The sequence below is a fragment of the Rattus norvegicus genome, chromosome 2, assembly GCF_021556685.1.
Source record: "Rattus norvegicus strain SHRSP/BbbUtx chromosome 2, alternate assembly SHRSP_T2T, whole genome shotgun sequence".
NCBI classification, from domain to species: domain Eukaryota; kingdom Metazoa; phylum Chordata; class Mammalia; order Rodentia; family Muridae; genus Rattus; species Rattus norvegicus.
Genome location: NC_141535.1, coordinates 43,962,413 through 43,981,548, shown reverse-complemented (window position 1 = coordinate 43,981,548; position 19,136 = coordinate 43,962,413). Strand labels below are relative to the sequence as shown.

The 19,136-nt window shown below is 39.6% G+C and overlaps 1 long non-coding RNA gene across 1 annotated transcript in view; it reads left to right on the top strand.

Moving 5' to 3' along the window:
• The window catches only part of LOC147996060 (uncharacterized), a 31,570-nt gene extending 12,744 nt beyond the window's left edge, over window positions 1-18,826 (top strand). The window contains exon 3 of the long non-coding RNA XR_015677813.1: window positions 16,512-18,826. This is a non-coding gene — a long non-coding RNA (uncharacterized LOC147996060). The remainder of the gene's footprint in view (window positions 1-16,511) is intronic.
• Window positions 18,827-19,136: the final 310 nt, after the last annotated feature.

Here is a 19,136-nt window from a genome sequence, read left to right as displayed (position 1 = left end):
AATTTATAATTATAATTTACAGTTATGAAGTAGCAACAAAATAGTCTCATGGTTGTGGTCAGCACAACTTGACGACCTATATCAAAGGGTCGCAACCTTGGGAAGGTTGAGAATCATAGCCTTAGTGCATGTGACTACATTCATCCACATTTACTAGAAAATACTAATAATGGTGAAATTCTGATAGGCTCTAAATTTGCACTAACTTCTTGGAATCTTTAAGATTACTTTTGAGTGAGTATTTTTCCGTTCCGAACCTATAGCATGTCAGATATGGGTAATTCTTTGCTGTCGGAGGGCAGCCTTCGATGTTCAAAGAATCCATGGCCTCTGCTTTACTGAGAGCTGCCTGGTACTGCAGTTCTTCAAAGGCAGAGAGAGCTAAAAACACCTTTAGATAGTGCCAATTGTGCCCTCAAGCACCAAATATCTCTGGCTGGGAATTGTTTCAAATCAGTCCAGGAGGACGCAATCATTCACCTTGAAATGTCATTCTTCACTATGCCTTAAGGTTACTCATCTTGTGTTGTGGCTGTGAAGATAGGCCCCACTATATTGCTGGGCTAGCCTCAAGTGTGTAGGCTGAAATGATACCTTTGGCTCAGTGTTCCAAGTAAGTGAGACTACAGATGTGTGACAGCCACCATCACTGGCTATTCACTGGTTATTCTGAACATTCCGTTAATTTTCTCTCATATCTGAAAATGTGAATGTTTTAAAGAGCTTCCTCCCACATGGGGAGGGGTCAGAATGCACCACTTCCTTAGCAGGATTGATTGTTCTCTGGCTTCCTGAAGGTCTGGTATGTATTCTCTGAGTTCCCTCCCAGTCCTCACACCTCTTGCCTTGCAAAGTTTCCAAAGTCAGTGCGCCTGTTCCGTACCTAATGTAATTTGCATTGGTCTGTAAGGGATGGTTTGAATTTTCCAGACCTTCCCTGTACATTGTTCTCCACCTTTCTGCTACCAGTTTCCTTTCTGTCAATATTGTTGACTCTACTTGTCTGTATGTCACTCTTGTGTGCCTTGACCTCTTCCTCCTCTTCCTCTTCCTCCTCCTCCTCCTCCTCTTCCTCCTCTTCCTCTCACTCCTCCTGCTCTTCTTCCTCCTCTTCTTTTTTTTCATTTGAAGGACATCAGTATTATTCCACAGTTACTATTGCATTTGCTCTTCATCCTTGTCTCCAGAGGGCACTTAAAATCTTATGTGAATAAAATATCTTAGCTTTTAGGGCAGCAGTGGTGGGTTGGGAGCACACCCTTGCTTTCCCCCAGGGCTTGCATATCAGATATCCTGCATATCAGGTATTTACATTATGATTCATAACAGTAGCAAAAGTACAGTTATGAAGTGTCAATGACACAATTTTATAGCTGGGGCCCACCACAACATGAGGAACTGTATTAAAGCATTGAATATTAGGAAAGTTGAGAACCACTTGTTTAGGGTATGAACTAAGTCTTATGTGTAGCTTAGGATCTTCCTAGAATATAGCAGATATGGGATGCATGTACACTGAGAGTCATCCATACATGCTATTTGTATGACAGAAAGAACAATCTTGGGTAAAATTACATTTTATTGAAAATCATTAATCTTTATTTTACAGACACATTTTATATGGAAAAATGAAGGTTTAAAGTTAAAATAATAATTTCTCCAAAAATTTTGTGAAGATTTCAAAATCGTCTTTGAGATGTAGCACAAGAGTTTGGGGGAGGTCGGGGATGGATGTTACCTCCCTGATGGATAGATTCCATTCCATCGCTGGGATGGAATAACTGACAGAAACAGCTCCAGGGAAGAAAGAGTCATTTTGACTCATGGTTCCAGGGTGTTTAGACCATGGCCATTTAACTCTCCTCTTTGAGTGCACCATAATAGATAGCGAGGTAGAATTACAATTCTCACTTCATGACTTCCAGGGAAAAAAAGGGACAGAGAAAAGTGGGCTCTGGCAAGACAGCCTTCAAAAGTTCCACCTCCATGGGCCTCCTTTTTTCAATCAAGTCCTACTTTCTAATAGTCATTCAGTTTGAGCTAATGTATAACCCATTATAACAGCCAACTCTCTTATGACCACCTCCTAATGGTGTCACTAGATTTGGGCCAAAGCTTCAACATAAGTTATGGGAGCACTTCAGATCCAAATCTTTGCATCTTAATTTTTCTTCATTTGGTCTATTGTGTTCCAATATATGAGGTATGAGGTAAGTGTCAACCAAAACTTACTTGAGCAAGGAAGACAAAAGAAAGAAAGAAAGAAAGAAAGAAAGAAAGAAAGAAAGAAAGGAAGAAAGGAAGAAAGAGAGTAAAAAATCAAAAGAAAGAAAGAAAGAAAGAAAGAAAGAAAGAAAGAAAGAAAGAAAGAAAGAAAGAGGGGGTTGGGGATTTATCTCAGTGGTAGAGCGCTTGCCTAGCAAGCGCAAGGCCCTGGGTTCAGTCCCCAGCTCCAGAAAAAGAAAAAAAAAAAAGAAAGAACGAAAGAAAGAAAGAAAGTGAAAGAAAGAAAGAAAAAAGAAATATAGTGGTAGTGTGCACCAAAATTCTGACCAAAAAAATTCTGAAAATGTCACACATTACTAGAAATCTTAGTGGAGTTTAGAAGGTAAAAAAGAGGAACAAACTCTTTAAGATGAATTCACTATGGCTATAAGAACCTAAGTAGGACTTTAGTGCTGTGACTGAACTCCAGTCAAACATCTGACATCTACACAAGCTCTTTATATCTATGTAGATATAAAACTATAGCAACAATTAGATGTTTGTAAAATAAGTTTCATAATTTCATTTCTCTTGTGGCTTGCCCTATTATACAGTGTTTGATACTTTAAGGGAGGCAGAGGCCACTTCATTAATAGACAGTAGCAAGGGAACATTATTTATATTATTTTTTTTTATTAACTTGAGTATTTCTTATATACATTTCGAGTGTTATTCCCTTTCCCGGTTTCCGGGCAAACATCCCCCTCCCCCCTCCCCTTCCTTATGGGTGTTCCCCTCCCAACCCTCCCCCCATTGCTGCCCTCCCCCCATAGACTAGTTCACTGGGGGTTCAGTCTTAGCAGGACCCAGGGCTTCCCCTTCCACTGGTGCTCTTACTAGGATATTCATTGCTACCTATGGGGTCAGAGTCCAGGGTCAGTCCATGTATAGTCTTTAGGTAGTGGCTTAGTCCCTGGAAGCTCTGGTTGCTTGGCATTGTTGTACTTTTGGGGTCTCGAGCCCCTTCAAGCTCTTCCAGTTCTTTCTCTGATTCCTTCAATAGGGGACCTATTCTCAGTTCAGTGGTTTGCTGCTGGCATTCGCCTCTATATTTGCTGTATTCTGGCTGTGTCTCTCAGGAGCGATCTACATCCGGCTCCTGTCGGTCTGCACTTCTTTGCTTCATCCATCTTGTCTAATTGGGTGGCTGTATATGTATGGGCCACATGTGGGGCAGGCTCTGAATGGGTGTTCCTTCAGTCTCTGTTTTAATCTTTGCCTCTCCCTTCCCTGCCAAGGGTATTCTTTTTCCTCATTTAAAGAAGGAGTGAAGCATTCACATTTTGATCATCCGTCTTGAGTTTCGTTTGTTCTAGGGATCTAGGGTAATTCAAGCATTTGGGCTAATAGCCACTTATCAATGAGTGCATACCATGTATGTCTTTCTGTGATTGGGTTAGCTCACTCAGGATGATATTTTCCAGTTCCAACCATTTGCCTACGAATTTCATAAACTCGTTGTTTTTGATAGCTGAGTAATATTCCATTGTGTAGATGTACCACATTTTCTGTATCCATTCCTCTGTTGAAGGGCATCTGGGTTCTTTCCATTTTCTGGCTATTATAAATAAGGCTGCGATGAACATAGTGGAGCACGTGTCTCTTTTATATGTTGAGGCATCTTTTGGGTATATGCCCAAGAGAGGTATAGCTGGATACTCAGGCAGTTCAATGTCCAATTTTCTGAGGACCCTCCAGACTGATTTCCAGAATGGTTTTACCAGTCTGCAATCCCACCAACAATGGAGGAGTGTTCCTCTTTCTCCACATCCTCGCCAGCATCTGCTGTCACCTGAGTTTTTGATCTTAGCCAATCCCACTGGTGTGAGGTGAAATCTCAGGGTTGTTTTGATTTGCATTTCCCTTATGAATAAAGATGTTGAACATTTCTTTAGGTGTTTCTCAGCCATTCGGCATTCCTCAGCTGTGAATTCTTTGTTTAGCTCTGAACCCCATTTTTTAATAGGGTTATTTGTTTCCCTGCGGTCTAACTTCTTGAGTTCTTTGTATATTTTGGATATAAGGCCTCTATCTGTTGTAGGATTGGTAAAGATCTTTTCCCAATCTGTTGGTTGCCGTTTTGTCCTAACCACAGTGTCCTTTGCCTTACAGAAGCTTTGCAGTTTTATGAGATCCCATTTGTCGATTCTTGATCTTAGAGCATAAGCCATTGGTGTTTTGTTCAGGAAATTTTTTCCAGTGCCCATGTGTTCCAGATGCTTCCCTAGTTTTTCTTCTATTAGTTTGAGTGTGTCTGGTTTGATGTGGAGGTCCTTGATCCACTTGGACTTAAGCTTTGTACAGGGTGATAAGCATGGATCGATCTTCATTCTTCTACATGTTGCCCTCCAGTTGAACCAGCACCATTTGCTGAAAATGCTATCTTTTTTCCATTGGATGGTTTTGGCTCCTTTGTCAAAAATCAAGTGACCATAGGTGTGTGGGTTCATTTCTGGGTCTTCAATTCTATTCCATTGGTCTATCTGTCTGTCTCTGTACCAATACCATGCAGTTTTTATCACTATTGCTCTGTAATACTGCTTGAGTTCAGGGATAGTGATTCCCCCTGAAGTCCTTTTATTGTTGAGGATAGCTTTAGCTATCCTGGGTTTTTTGTTATTCCAGATGAATTTGCAAATTGTTCTGTTTAACTCTTTGAAGAATTGGATTGGTATTTTGATGGGGATTGCATTGAATCTGTAGATTGCTTTTGGTAAAATGGCCATTTTTACTATATTAATCCTGCCAATCCATGAGCATGGGAGATCTTTCCATCTTCTGAGGTCTTCTTCAATTTCTTTCCTCAGTGTCTTGAAGTTCTTATTGTACAGATCTTTTACTTGCTTGGTTAAAGTCACACCGAGGTACTTTATATTATTTGGGTCTATTATGAAGGGTGTCGTTTCCCTAATTTCTTTCTCGGCTTGTTTCTCTTTTGTATAGAGGAAGGCAACTGATTTATTTGAGTTAATTTTATACCCAGCCACTTTGCTGAAGTTGTTTATCAGCTTTAGTAGTTCTCTGGTGGAACTTTTGGGATCACTTAAATATACTATCATGTCATCTGGAAATAGTGATATTTTGACCTCTTCTTTTCCGATCTGTATCCCTTTGATCTCCTTTTGTTGTCTGATTGCTCTGGCTAGAACTTCAAGAACTATATTGAATAAGTAGGGAGAGAGTGGGCAGCCTTTTCTAGTCCCTGATTTTAGTGGGATTGCTTCAAGTTTCTCTCCATTTAGTTTAATGTTAGCAACTGGTTTGCTGTATATGGCTTTTACTATGTTTAGGTATGGGCCTTGAATTCCTATTCTTTCCAGGACTTTTATCATGAAGGGGTGTTGAATTTTGTCAAATGCTTTCTCAGCATCTAATGAAATGATCATGTGGTTCAGTTCTTTCAGTTTGTTTATATAATGGATCACGTTGATGGTTTTCCGTATATTAAACCATCCCTGCATGCCTGGGATGAAGCCTACTTGATCATGGTGGATGATTGTTTTGATGTGCTCTTGGATTCGGTTTGCCAGAATTTTATTGAGTATTTTTGCGTCGATATTCATAAGGGAAATTGGTCTGGAGTTCTCTTTCTTTGTTGTGTCTTTGTGTGGTTTAGGTATAAGAGTAATTGTGGCTTCGTAGAAGGAATTCGGTAGGGCTCCATCTGTTTCAATTTTGTGGAATAGTTTGGATAATATTGGTATGAGGTCTTCTATGAAGGTTTGATAGAATTCTGCACTAAACCCGTCTGGACCTGGGCTCTTTTTGGTTGGGAGACCTTTAATGACTGCTTCTATTTCCTTAGGAGTTATGGGGTTGTTTAACTGGTTTATCTGTTCCTGATTTAACTTTGATACCTGGTATCTGTCTAGGAAATTGTCCATTTCCTGAAGATTTTCAAATTTTGTTGAATATAGGTTTTTATAGTAAGATCTGATGATTTTTTGAATTTCCTCCGAATCTGTAGTTATGTCTCCCTTTTCATTTCTGATTTTGTTAATTTGGACACACTCTCTGTGTCCTCTCGTTAGTCTGGCTAAGGGTTTATCTATCTTGTTGATTTTCTCAAAGAACCAACTTTTGGTTCTGTTGATTCTTTCTATGGTCCTTTTTGTTTCTACTTGGTTGATTTCAGCTCTGAGTTTGATTATTTCCTGCCTTCTACTCCTCCTGGGTGTATTTGCTTCTTTTTGTTCTAGAGCTTTTAGGTGTGCTGTCAAGCTGCTGACATATGCTCTTTCCTGTTTCTTTCTGCAGGCACTCAGCGCTATGAGTTTTCCTCTTAGCACAGCTTTCATTGTGTCCCATAAGTTTGAGTATGTTGTATCTTCATTTTCATTAAATTCTAAAAAGTTTTTAATTTCTTTCTTTATTTCTTCCTTGACCAGGTTATCATTGAGTAGAGCATTGTTCAATTTCCACATATATGTGGGCATTCTTCCCTATTGTTATTGAAGACCAGTTTTAGGCCGTGGTGGTCCGATAGCACGCATGGGATTATTTCTATCTTCCTGTACCTGTTGAGGCCCGTTTTTTGACCAATTATATGGTCAATTTTGGAGAAAGTACCATGAGGAGCTGAGAAGAAGGTATATCCTTTTGCTTTAGGATAGAATGTTCTATAAATATCCGTTAAGTCCATTTGGCTCATGACTTCTCTTAGTCTGTCGACATCACTGTTTAATTTCTGTTTCCATGATCTGTCCATTGATGAGAGTGGGGTGTTGAAATCTCACACTATTATTGTGTGAGGTGCAATGTGTGTTTTGAGCTTTAGTAAGGTTTCTTTTACGTATGTAGGTGCCCTTGTATTTGGGGCATAGATATTTAGGATTGAGAGTTCATCTTGGTGGATTTTTCCTTTGATGAATATGAAGTGTCCTTCCTTATCTTTTTTGATGACTTTTAATTGAAAATTGATTTTATTTGATATTAGAATGGCTACTCCAGCTTGCTTCTTCTGACCATTTGCTTGGAAAGTTGTTTTCCAGCCTTTCACTCTGAGGTAGTGTCTGTCTTTGTCTCTGAGGTGTGTTTCCTGTAGGCAGCAGAATGCAGGGTCCTCGTTGTGTATCCAGTTTGTTAATCTATGTCTTTTTATTGGGGAGTTGAGGCCATTGATATTGAGAGATATTAAGGAATAGTGATTATTGCTTCCCGTTATATTCATATTTGGATGTGAGGTTATGTTTGTGTGCTTTCATTCTCTTTGTTTTGTTGCCAAGACGATTAGTTTCTTGCTTCTTCTAGGGTATAGCTTGCCTCCTTATGTTGGGCTTTACCATTTATTATCCTTTGTAGTGCTGGATTTGTAGAAAGATATTGTGTAAATTTGGTTTTGTCATGGAATATCTTGGTTTCTCCATCAATGTTAATTGAGAGTTTTGCTGGATACAGTAATCTGGGCTGGCATTTGTGTTCTCTTAGGGTCTGTATAAAATCAGTCCAGGATCTTCTGGCCTTCATAGTTTCTGGCGAGAAGTCTGGTGTGATTCTGATAGGTCTCCCTTTATATGTTACTTGACCTTTTTCCTTTACTGCTTTTAATATTCTTTCTTTATTTTGTGCGTTTGGTGTTTTGACAATTATGTGACGGGAGGTGTTTCTTTTCTGGTCCAATCTATTTGGAGTTCTGTAGGCTTCTTGTATGTCTATGGGTATCTCTTTTTTTAGGTTAGGGAAGTTTTCTTCTATGATTTTGTTGAAGATATTTACTGGTCCTTTGAGCTGGGAGTCTTCACTCTCTTCTATACCTATTTTCCTTAGGTTTGATCTTCTCATTGAGTCCTGGATTTCCTGTATGTTTTGGACCAGTAGCTTTTTCTGCTTTACATTATCTTTGACAGTTGAGTCAATGATTTCTATGGAATCTTCTGCTCCTGAGATTCTCTCTTCCATCTCTTGTATTCTGTTGGTGAAGCTTGTATCTACAGCTCCTTGTCTCTTCTTTTGGTTTTCTATATCCAGGGTTGTTTCCATGTGTTCTTTCTTGATTGCTTCTATTTCCATTTTTAATTCCTTCAACTGTTTGATTGTGTTTTCCTGGAATTCTTTCAGGGATTTTTGCGATTCCTCTCTGTAGGCTTTTACTTGTTTATTAATGTTTTCCTGTGCTTCCCTAAGTGTGTTCATGTCTTTCTTGAAGTCCTCCAGCATCATGATCAAATATGATTTTGAAACTAGATCTTGCTTTTCTGGTGTGTTTGGATATTCCATGTTTGTTTTGGTGGGAGAATTGGGCTCCGATGATGGCATGTAGTCTTGGTTTCTGTTGCTTGGGTTCCTGCGCTTGCCTCTCGCCATCAGATTATCTCTAGTGTTACTTTGTTCTGCTATTTCTGACAGTGGCTAGATTGTCCTATAAGCCTGTGTGTCAGGAGTGCTGTAGACCTGTTTTCCTCTCTTTCAGTCAGTTATGGGGACAGAGTGTTCTGCTTTCGGGCGTGTAGTTTTTCCTCTCTACAGGTCTTCAGCTGTTCCTGTGGGCCTGTGTCTTGAGTTCACCAGGCAGCTTTCTTGCAGCAGAAAATTTGGTCTTACCTGTGGTCCCGAGGCTCAGGTTCGCTCATGGGGTGCTCCCCACGGGCTCTCTGCAGCGGCAGCAACCAGGAAGACCTGTGCCGCCCCTTCCGGGAGCTTCAGTGCACCAGGGTTCCAGATGGTCTTTGGCTTTTTCCTCTGGCGTCCGAGATGTGTGTGCAGGGAGCAGTCTCTTCTGGTTTCCCAGGCTTGTCTGCCTCTCTGAAGGTTTAGCTCTCCCTCCCACGGGATTTGGGTGCAGAGAACTGTTTATCCGGTCTGTTTCCTTCAGGGTCCTGTGGTGTCTCTGGCAGGGGTCCTGCCGCTCCTGGGTCCTCCCCCACGGGAGCCCAGAGGCCTTATACAGTTTCCTCTTGGGCCAGGGATGTGGGCAGGGGTGAGCAGTGTTGGTGGTCTCTTCTGCTCTGCAGCCTCAGGAGTGCCCACCTGACCAGGCGGTTGGGTCTCTCTCTCACCGGGTCTGGGAGCAGAGAGCTGCTGCGGTATTTATATTATTTTAACTGCTGACCAAAACCTTCCTGGAAAAAAATCCCTGCCAATTCCACATTCTTAAATGATGTTTATCTTAAATGAAAGACTAAATATTTTTGAGGCTACTGGATCTTGAATTTTTGAAGACAGCGTGTGTCACCTGTGCCTGCCTGTCCAGATTATGTGTGATACCATCTGAACAACTGATACCCATATACTGTAAAAATGTACCCCAATAAAACATGCTCCATGTACCCCCAGTGGAACCTGAGCTGTTTTACTATAGGCCCTATTCCTCTAGGAGCCCCATTTCTGTATCTCAGAAGCAGGATCCTTCCCATACCATGTGGTCCTGCTTCCCTACCATGGCTAAATGTTCTAAGGATACATGCTGGACCCAGACTGCGAGAAAGCACCCTTTAAAGTAGACCGGAATGCAGACAGGAAAATAATTTATTGTTCATCTCTGTAGTATATCATCTTTGCAATTTAATCAGTTACCTTTCGGTTGCTTTGTAAAACACCATGACCAAAAGCAACTTAAGGAGAGTTTATTTTGGCTTGTAGTTCCAGGGAGCTTTATGTTCATAATGGTTGGGAAGGTAGATGACAAGAGCAGGAAGCAGAGAGATCCCATCTAAGTGGTACACAGGAAATGGATTTAGTTATAAACTTAAAGCCCACCCTCCCTCAGTTCTGTATCCTCCCCAAACAACACTACCAATGGTGACCAAGTGTTCAATGCGTGAGCCTGTGAAAGCCTTTTTCATCTAAACTACTACAGCCATCAGGCTTTTTGCTACCTATCCTTGAGAATCACCATATCAAATACTATATAATATCAAAAACTATTATAAGTGTTTTCTATGTGGTATTCCAGAGAACATAGCTATAATGTGGCCCACCTTCCTCATAGAGCTTATAAAGACATGGAACCTTCTTATTTAAAAAATAGCCTTTATATACGAGATAAAAATATTATTTACGCATTTTTTGTCTCTATCATCTCATCGCTTACTTTTAAAACCCACAATCTATGTATCCTCTTTATGCCTTCACTACAAATTAGCACTGACACCTTTCTACATCTTGGTCATGGTGAAGCTGTGAACTCAGCTGTTTGTTCATGAATCCACTCTTCCTGATGTATCCACTCTGAAGAAGGAGGTAGCCTGGAAAATTCTACATTTCTATCCTTGCTTGACTCTCACCTCTCAGAGAAACTTCTTCCTATTTTCAATTCCTAACAGTGTTTTGCCCCTTTTCGAGCTCCCCTGGTGAAAATTCCCAGGAGAGAAGCTAATGGCTTTCTCTGTGTCGTGGCACTGCGTCTGTCCATCACAGCATCATTAGTTTCTTAATGTATCTTCTAATGCATGCCTGTGTTCCCCTGAGACTGAGTTCTGGGAAGACAACGGTTTTATCCAAAATCCAAAGAGTAGAAGCCAGTGTGGATCTTGTCACTTTCAACAGAGGCTTAAGCCTACAGATATCAGAATACACATTCTTCTTCATGCATCTATTGCTTAATTCTGCTAACAGGTTTATAATAAGAAGACTTAACAAGAATAGTAAGAATTCAGAAAATTAATTGTCACCAAATAATTTGTCATCAAGCATTAATAAAATAGATGCTTGAATGAAAGAAAACAGGGTTCTTCTTGCTATGACTGTAGGAGAATAGCTGGTTTCATAAGCAATAATTTAAAAAAATTAGCTTCAAAGCATAAAATGTGAGGAGGAAAGATAAACATCAATATAGGCAACCATACAGCCAGATGATCCTCTTCTTTGGCTACAAAGCAAACTAAAACCAGAACTTCTTCCTAGGAAAATGGGAATAAAAGGGAATGAAGAACATCTCATAGAGCTAGAAATTGTTCAGCCTGTTAAGGAAAGTTTAGTGTTGACTCATCTGGACCCGTCTTTCCATCTTCTATAGACCAAATCTGAGCAGCAGCACCTTTGACCCAAACACATGGAGCATGAGCTCACAAGTCTCTCATTTTTATCCTTCTTCTTTGATCTATCAAAGTTCTGTGTAGTCACTACTTAGCCTTGCAAGTGTGATGTTCACTTTTAGTGTGTTTCACTTAATATTTTACTTAGCTAACCAAGGCTTATTTTAGATTTTTCTCTCCCAAGTATTATTCTTTAGCATTATTAATGACTACCCCTAATGCTGCTGAATGATATCAAGTTAAATATGGCTCTTTCTCCGAAAAAAAAATATGGCTCTTTAAGTGATATTATTTCCACTCAGAAGCATGGAGAAGTTGCCATATCTCTGGTCCCATTGAGCCAAATAATCTGTAAAGTATGAAATTCAAGCCAACATTCACAGTTTAAATAATTTATCTACTTCTTTGTAGATCCCCCCACCATAAAAAGGAAAGACTCAATAAAGCTTTAAGTTTAAAAAAATGCATATCAATGACATTTCTATTTAAAAAACTTATTAAAAATGATAAGAGGATTTACTGCCTTTAAGAAAATATATATCATCTCTCCCTTGCATCAGTGACCACTATAAAGCCCAAGCACTGGCTCCTGAGTTTAATAGCTGAGATTCCAGGGATTGAGATAGATTTGACACTGTTAATTAACCTCACACAGTTCCAGGAATCTCATCAAGCTGACCTCTGGGTTATATATAATCCCATCTTCCCAGAGACGTCACAGATCACTGCGGAACAAGTGGCTCATTAACAGAACACAGCTTTACAGGACTATACATTACAGAAAGTCCTTGACAGTGATAAGCCATTAATACCCAGTAAATAAGTCATTAATAGCAAATTCAAGTGGCAGCTTCCTCTTGAAAGCAGTATAAGCTCTTTATCAATGCTTAGGAATATTAATGTGTTCTCCTACATGCTTGCTACATTCCATAATTAAACCTGAATGCTAATGAAACCCTTATGTTTTTTGACTAATATGAAATATGTTCCATTATTTGTTGCTTTGTGACAAATCACTTCAGAATTTGGTGGATTAAAAGATTAAGCATTAATAATCTCCAACTGTCCTTGGCCAAGTGTTGGTAGCAGCTTAGTTGGTGCTTTGGAACAAGGGCGATTGGGTGAGCTTATAGTCAATATGGAAACTACAACACCATGCAGAAGGCATGCCTTGTGTCACAATAACTTCCAAGATTGCTCAGTGACAGGACTATTGGCCAGAGACCTTAATTCTGGGCCACATAGACCTTTCCGCGGAAGAAAGGGTACTGTAAAGCTGCCAAATGTTTTGATAGCTTTTTTCCAAAGTCTTTTTTTTCTGAAAGAAAGAGCAAGGACAAAATAAAAATACTTTTAAAAGTTACAGTTTTAGAATTGATCTATAGCCATTGCTACCATATGCTACCCACAGAAACACATTGTTAGGTACAACTCACTGGCGAAAGGAGCTGAAATGGAATCCACAGTTAAGATCAGAGGAGTATCAAAGAATTGTGGATATATTTTGACACCACCACATATGCAGATCTATTATAAAAATAACTATTAGAGAGGGTGTCCATCAGGAGACATATTAAAAACAGAAAATGAAATGTTTGCATGGCATACTATGTGAGCTATTTCTCTATAATAAGATTAGCTCTTTGAATAACAGAAATGATGAAGTCAATTGAGGAGACAAAGACTTAACATCTTTGAGGCTGGCATTTTTATCTTGGAAATGTTTGAAACAAGTGGTAGTATTTTGGGGCTTTGTTGTGAGAGATGATCATTAGTGTCTCTGCAGAGTTCCATAAAGCAAGTATGAAATCAGCCACGGTAAGAACATTTACATGGTGAAACAGATAACATAGTGATTTCCCATGCACTCAGTTGACCATAATGATTTTGGCTATAATTTTGATCATAATGTGTTTTTTTAATATGTATTCTAAATCTTGCTAATACTTTTCTTCTCCTAGTGGTCTGAAAACTGGTTTATGAAAGGTCAGACCTTAAACCTCATGGTGAAAGATGAGGCTGCATTTGTTTAAGTATGGATGTTGGTCCTAAAAGTTAATTAACTGTTATACAGTGTCCAAACCATTCCACTTGTCTCCAGCATAATTTTCCAGACTGACCAGCTACCTAGCTACCCAGTGATGGTTAGTAAATAATTGTACTACCTTCAAGGACCTACAAAAGATTAGTGAAATTTTAAAAGAGTAACAGCAAAGTAAAGCTTAATATGTAAAAAACTGAGGAAAGATAATTTAAAATAGTGGGGGGTCTTGCATTTTGATAAAGAAGACATTGCCATACATTAAATTCATGAGATATCTCTACATTGTCCAAACACAATGTGAGAATATTCTTTCAAAACAGTAAATGTCTCATTTCTCTAATTTGGCATTTATTCCTCCGATGCAATATTGATTATCTCTTTTCTCACATAAACAGCCTCGAGGAAGCATTCCTAATTTATACAACATTACTCTATTTTTATATTTAAACACACAGATCTCTCTTTCTCTCCCTCTCTCTCTCTCTCTCTCTCTCTCTCTCTTTCTCTCTCTGATTGTCTCTATCTTGCATGCACACACACACACACACACACACACACACACACACCCAGAGAGAGAGAGAGAGAGAGAGAGAGAGAGAGAGAGTTAAGTCTGTGCAGACAACTAACAACCACAAAAAAATGCATCCACCTTCCAAAATGGATACTATGGAGTCTTGCACCATGTGGAGGTCAAAAGAGCTGATGAAATAAAATTTCCCAGAGCAACCACTTTTCAACGACAACCCTAACATCTCCCAAATGATTACATTCCCAGATAAGAAGATGCTGTGCCAGAGACGACAGACATGTGCATTAAGACTCATGCATCTAGAATCTTACCACAATGTTAGGGATGAAAACGTGACAGCTAGGTTACCATGGAGACAGCAGCAAAGACACCAGCTACTAACTCTGAATACCAATTAACAGCTAGCACTTCTTTATGTTACCAAAATTGGTTTCCAGGGCAACTCAAAGGATGGGTTCACGTTGTCAAACTAATTACACACCAAATTCAAAAATGTCAGAGTCAGTCCTCAGAATGTTATGGGACTTAAAGAAATTATTTATGAGATTCACGTACCCTTCAGGGTAGTATTTATAATTTGTCTGTCATTTCTCCTTTCTTTTTTCCTCTATCCCCTTTTCTTTCTCTTAAGATTTATTTACCTTAGGCAGAGAACAAGATATGGTTCTTACTATTTCATTTGTTTTTTCTAAAAAGGAGAAACAAAACCATAATTTGAGTTCTTCATTCAGGTAATAAGTATACACAATACTTTATTTGTAAATCCTTTATCTATCTTGTTATCTGTAACATATCACAGATATAGGTATCTATCTAAAACATGCATACACAGTGAATAGTTGGCCCCTGGGTAATTGTAATATATCAAGAACTACTAGTGATGTGTCACATGCGTCACAGTATTTCATTAAGGTCTCAAGTTCTGATCATACAGGTATAAGCTATGTCTTTCTAAGAATCAGGTATGAAACTGACAGTTTGCTGTGCGCAAGAGTCACTCCAAAGCCATGCTGGCTGTTTAGTGTCTGCTACACTATACAGGGACTGTAAAGCCCAGCATTTAAGAATGAACCTAAAGACAGTGACCGCTACTCTGTAAGCTTTCTCAGGTTCTCCTTCTATATTATTATTTTGCTAAGGGGTTTTGCCAAACATTTGACTACTCCTTGCTACCTCTCTACAGTTACTCTTCTCTACAATGCCAATGTATTTGCCAATGACTTATCACTACCAGTCAGAATCATTCTATTAAAATATAAGCCAGTTTTTAGAACTGTTGTCAAATTAAATAAGATATTCCATCAAGGAGACCTAACACACATGCATACATGTAATCAGCGTTCATTTATGAGACAGATTTCTTGAGCTCTACTACATGCTTCATAGTAAGGATTTAGCAATGAACAGACTGAGAAACATCCTTCACCTTTGTGGGGGTACCCTAAAAGTATAGACTATATTGGTTACAGTAAGTGCAAAGAGACCTGGATTAACGGAAAGCAGAAAAGAGGGAAGTGACTGGGATGGTTAGACATTACAGGATGGGAAAGGACCTCATTGCAACAGCTACTTTGGACTAAAGATACATTGAGAAAGAGTGAACTATGTGAGTATAGGTGAAAGATCACCCAGCTAGAGAGTCCTCAAGATCAAGGCCATTCTCAAGAGCAGGGACCAGATTCTGTGAGAAAGGGGAGTCCGTTGAGTAAGTAGCAGATCAGCCTGAGACTCAAATCACCTATGGCTTTGTGGATCCGAGCAAAATCTCCAACTCTCACTGATAGAGTGGGGAGCCAGCAAAATCACAGGCACCATTTACGTTTTGTTAGAATCCTTCTAGCTGCTGATACAAAGCTAAGAGGCTGTTGTTATTGCCCTGTGGCAGACAGGCTGCCTGTGTGTAGCAAGCAAGCATTAGTGGTGGTGGTAGATGTGCTCAAAGGCTAAGGGAAAACTTCTGGAAACTATCTGCTTTACAGTGTCTCACTCAATGCTGGGGTAATCATGAGTTTTAATAACCTAGTGACCGTTTGTGATTAGCCAGTTCATAGAATCAAGCCACATTTTCTTTTTGTTAGTGATTTCCAGCATTTTGATTTGTAATAACTCATTCCCTGCTCTAATGTCATTTCACCCATAATACTATAAAAATTAAATGGGTAACACGAAAGCTATATAAATATTTCATTGAAAGTTATAAATCAAAATCACCTTCTAATGGAGGCTTGTCTTGCCTATGATATTTATTGCTTGAAAATTACAAAATGGTAATGTTTGAATTAAGATTGAAGAAAGCCAATGAGCAAAATGTGTTGCTTTTGACTAATCCTTTAATAAAACACAATGTGTTTAGGCCATTGTTCCTTCAAATAAATTTCTGAATATGCATATAATTGTGAAATTATTATGTAGGATTTTCTTATTTTTCAAAGAATTGCTTTCAGTATACTGCATCTCCCCATGAGAAATAATAAGAATGTTCTTTGCTTCCTTTGCTAAGAGAAAATTAAGGCATTTTCTAATGTTATAGCCATGGACTTTCAACCGAGAGCCCTTGGCCATATCCTAAATCTTAAATAAATCCGTCTTGAGTCTGAGAACACATCATACTCCACTTGTACACTGATTTAAAAAATTGTAGAAAAAAAGTAAGACAAATCTAGCTCATGATGAGCTAAGCTGGGGTTTTCTTTTGTTTCAGCTATTAAGAATAAAAGAGCAAGAGACCTCACCGCCTGATCAGGTGGGCATTCCTGAGGCTGCAGAGCGGAGGAGACCACCAACACTGCCCACCCCTGCCCACATCCCTGGCCCAAGAGGCAACTATATAAGGCCTCTGTGTTCCCGTAGGGGAGGGCCCAGGGGCGGCAGGACCCCTGCGCCTGAGACACCGCCGGAACCTGAAGGAAACAGACTGGATAAACAGTTCTCTGCACCCAAATCCCGTGGGAGGGAGAGCTAAACCTTCAGAGAGGCGGACACGCCTGGGAAACCAGAAGAGACTGCACTCTGTGCACGTCCAGACGCCAGAGGAAAACACCAAACGCCATCTGGAACCCTGGTGCACGGAGGCTCCCGGAAAGAGCGGCGCAGATCTTCCCGGTTGCTGCCGCCTCGGAGAGGACTTAGGCAGTACCCCACGAGCAAACTTGAGCCTTGGAACCACAGGTAGGACCAACTTTTCCCCTGCAAGAAACCTGCCTGGTGAACTCAAGACACAGGCCCACAGGAACAGCTGAAGACCTGTAGAGAGGAAAAACTACACGCCCGAAAGCAGAACACTCTGTCCCCATAACTGGCTGAAAGAAAACAGGAAAACAGGTCTACAGCACTCCTGACACACAGGCTTATAGGACAGTCTAGCCACGGTCAGAAATAGCAGAACAAAGTAACACTAGAGATAATCTGATGGCGAGAGGCAAGCGCAGGAACCCAAGCAACAGAAACCAAGACTACATGGCATCATCGGAGCCCAATTCTCCCACCAAAGCAAACACGGAATATCCAAACACACCAGAAAAGCAAGATCTAGTTTCAAAATCATATTTGATCATGATGCTGGAGGACTTCAAGAAAGACATAAAGAACTCCCTTAGAGAACAAGTAGAAGCCTACAGAGAGGAATCGCAAAAATCCCTGAAAGAATTCCAGGAAAACACAATCAAACAGTTGAAGGAATTAAAAATGGAAATAGAAGCAATCAAGAAAGAACACATGGAAACAACCCTGGACATAGAAAATCAAAAGAAAAGACAAGGAGCTGTAGATACAAGCTTCACCAACAGAATACAAGAGATGAATCTCGGGAGCAGAAGATTCCATAGAAATCATTGACTCAACTGTCAAAGATAATGTAAAGCAGAAAAAGCTACTGGTCCAAAACATACAGGAAATCCAGGACTCAATGAGAAGATCAAACCTAAGGATAATAGGTATAGAAGAGAGTGAAGACTCCCAGCTCAAAGGACCAGTAAATATCTTCAACAAAATCATAGAAGAAAACTTCCCTTACCTAAAAAAAGAGATACCCATAGGCATACAAGAAGCCTACAGAACTCCAAATAGATTGGACCAGAAAAGAAACACCTCCCGTCACATAATAGTCAAAACACCTAACACACAAAATAAAGAAAGAATATTAACAGCAGTAAGGGAAAAAGGTCAAGTAACATATAAAGGGAGACCTATCAGAATCACACCAGACTTCTCGCCAGAAACTATGAAGGCCAGAAGATCCTGGACAGATGTCATACAGACCCTAAGAGAACACAAATGCCAGCCCAGGTTACTGTATCCTGCAAAACTCTCAATTAACATAGATGAAGAAACCAAGATATTCCATGACAAAACCAAATTTACACAATATCTTTCTACAAATCCAGCACTACAAAGGATAATAAATGGTAAAGCCCAACATAAGGAGGCAAGCTATACCCTAGAAGAAGCAAGAAACTAATCGTCTTGGAAACAAAACAAAGAGAAGAAAAGCACACAAACATAACCTCACATCCAAATATGAATATAACGGGAAGCAATAATCACTATTCCTTAATATCTCTCAATATCAATGGCCTCAACTCCCCAATAAAAAGACATAGATTAACAAACTGGATACACAATGAGGACCCTGCATTCTGCTGCCTACAGGAAACACACCTCAGAGACAAAGACAGACACTACCTCAGAGTGAAAGGCTGGAAAACAACTTTCCAAGCAAATGGTCAGAAGAAGCAAGCTGGAGTAGCCATTCTAATATCAAATAAAATCAATTTTCAATTAAAAGTCATCAAAAAAGATAAGGAAGGACACTTCATATTCATCAAAGGAAAAATCCACCAAGATGAACTCTCAATCCTCATCTTCGATTGGTTTATATACAAGTGTGCAATTTCTAGGCTTGAAAGTAAAATGATGCTATCTGGTGCTGGATAGAGGAGCCTTATTTTTTATTATGGCAGCTTGCTATTTTTGTAACATGGTGATTTGGTTGAACACAATAAAGTACAGTAGTAACTGATCTCCCCCTCTTCCTGGATGAGTGAGGAGATGATTAAATGTTGATGTCAGCATCCATGAGCATATTCAGATGAGCTTCTGCTTCTGTTGAAAAGGATGCTGTGTTTGATTGTGGTCCGAAGCTTTGAAGCACTACTTGGCATCTCCTTCCTTGGAGGTCTCACTGTTTAAACATAACAGATTTGATAGCTTGTTGGTAAGGTGAGGTCCAGCTTGTCTCCACTAGGTCATCTTCATGTGAATCCGGTGGTTATACGGTTTTGTTCTAGGGATATTTCATTTTTTTAATAACGGTTTTAGCTGACATTCA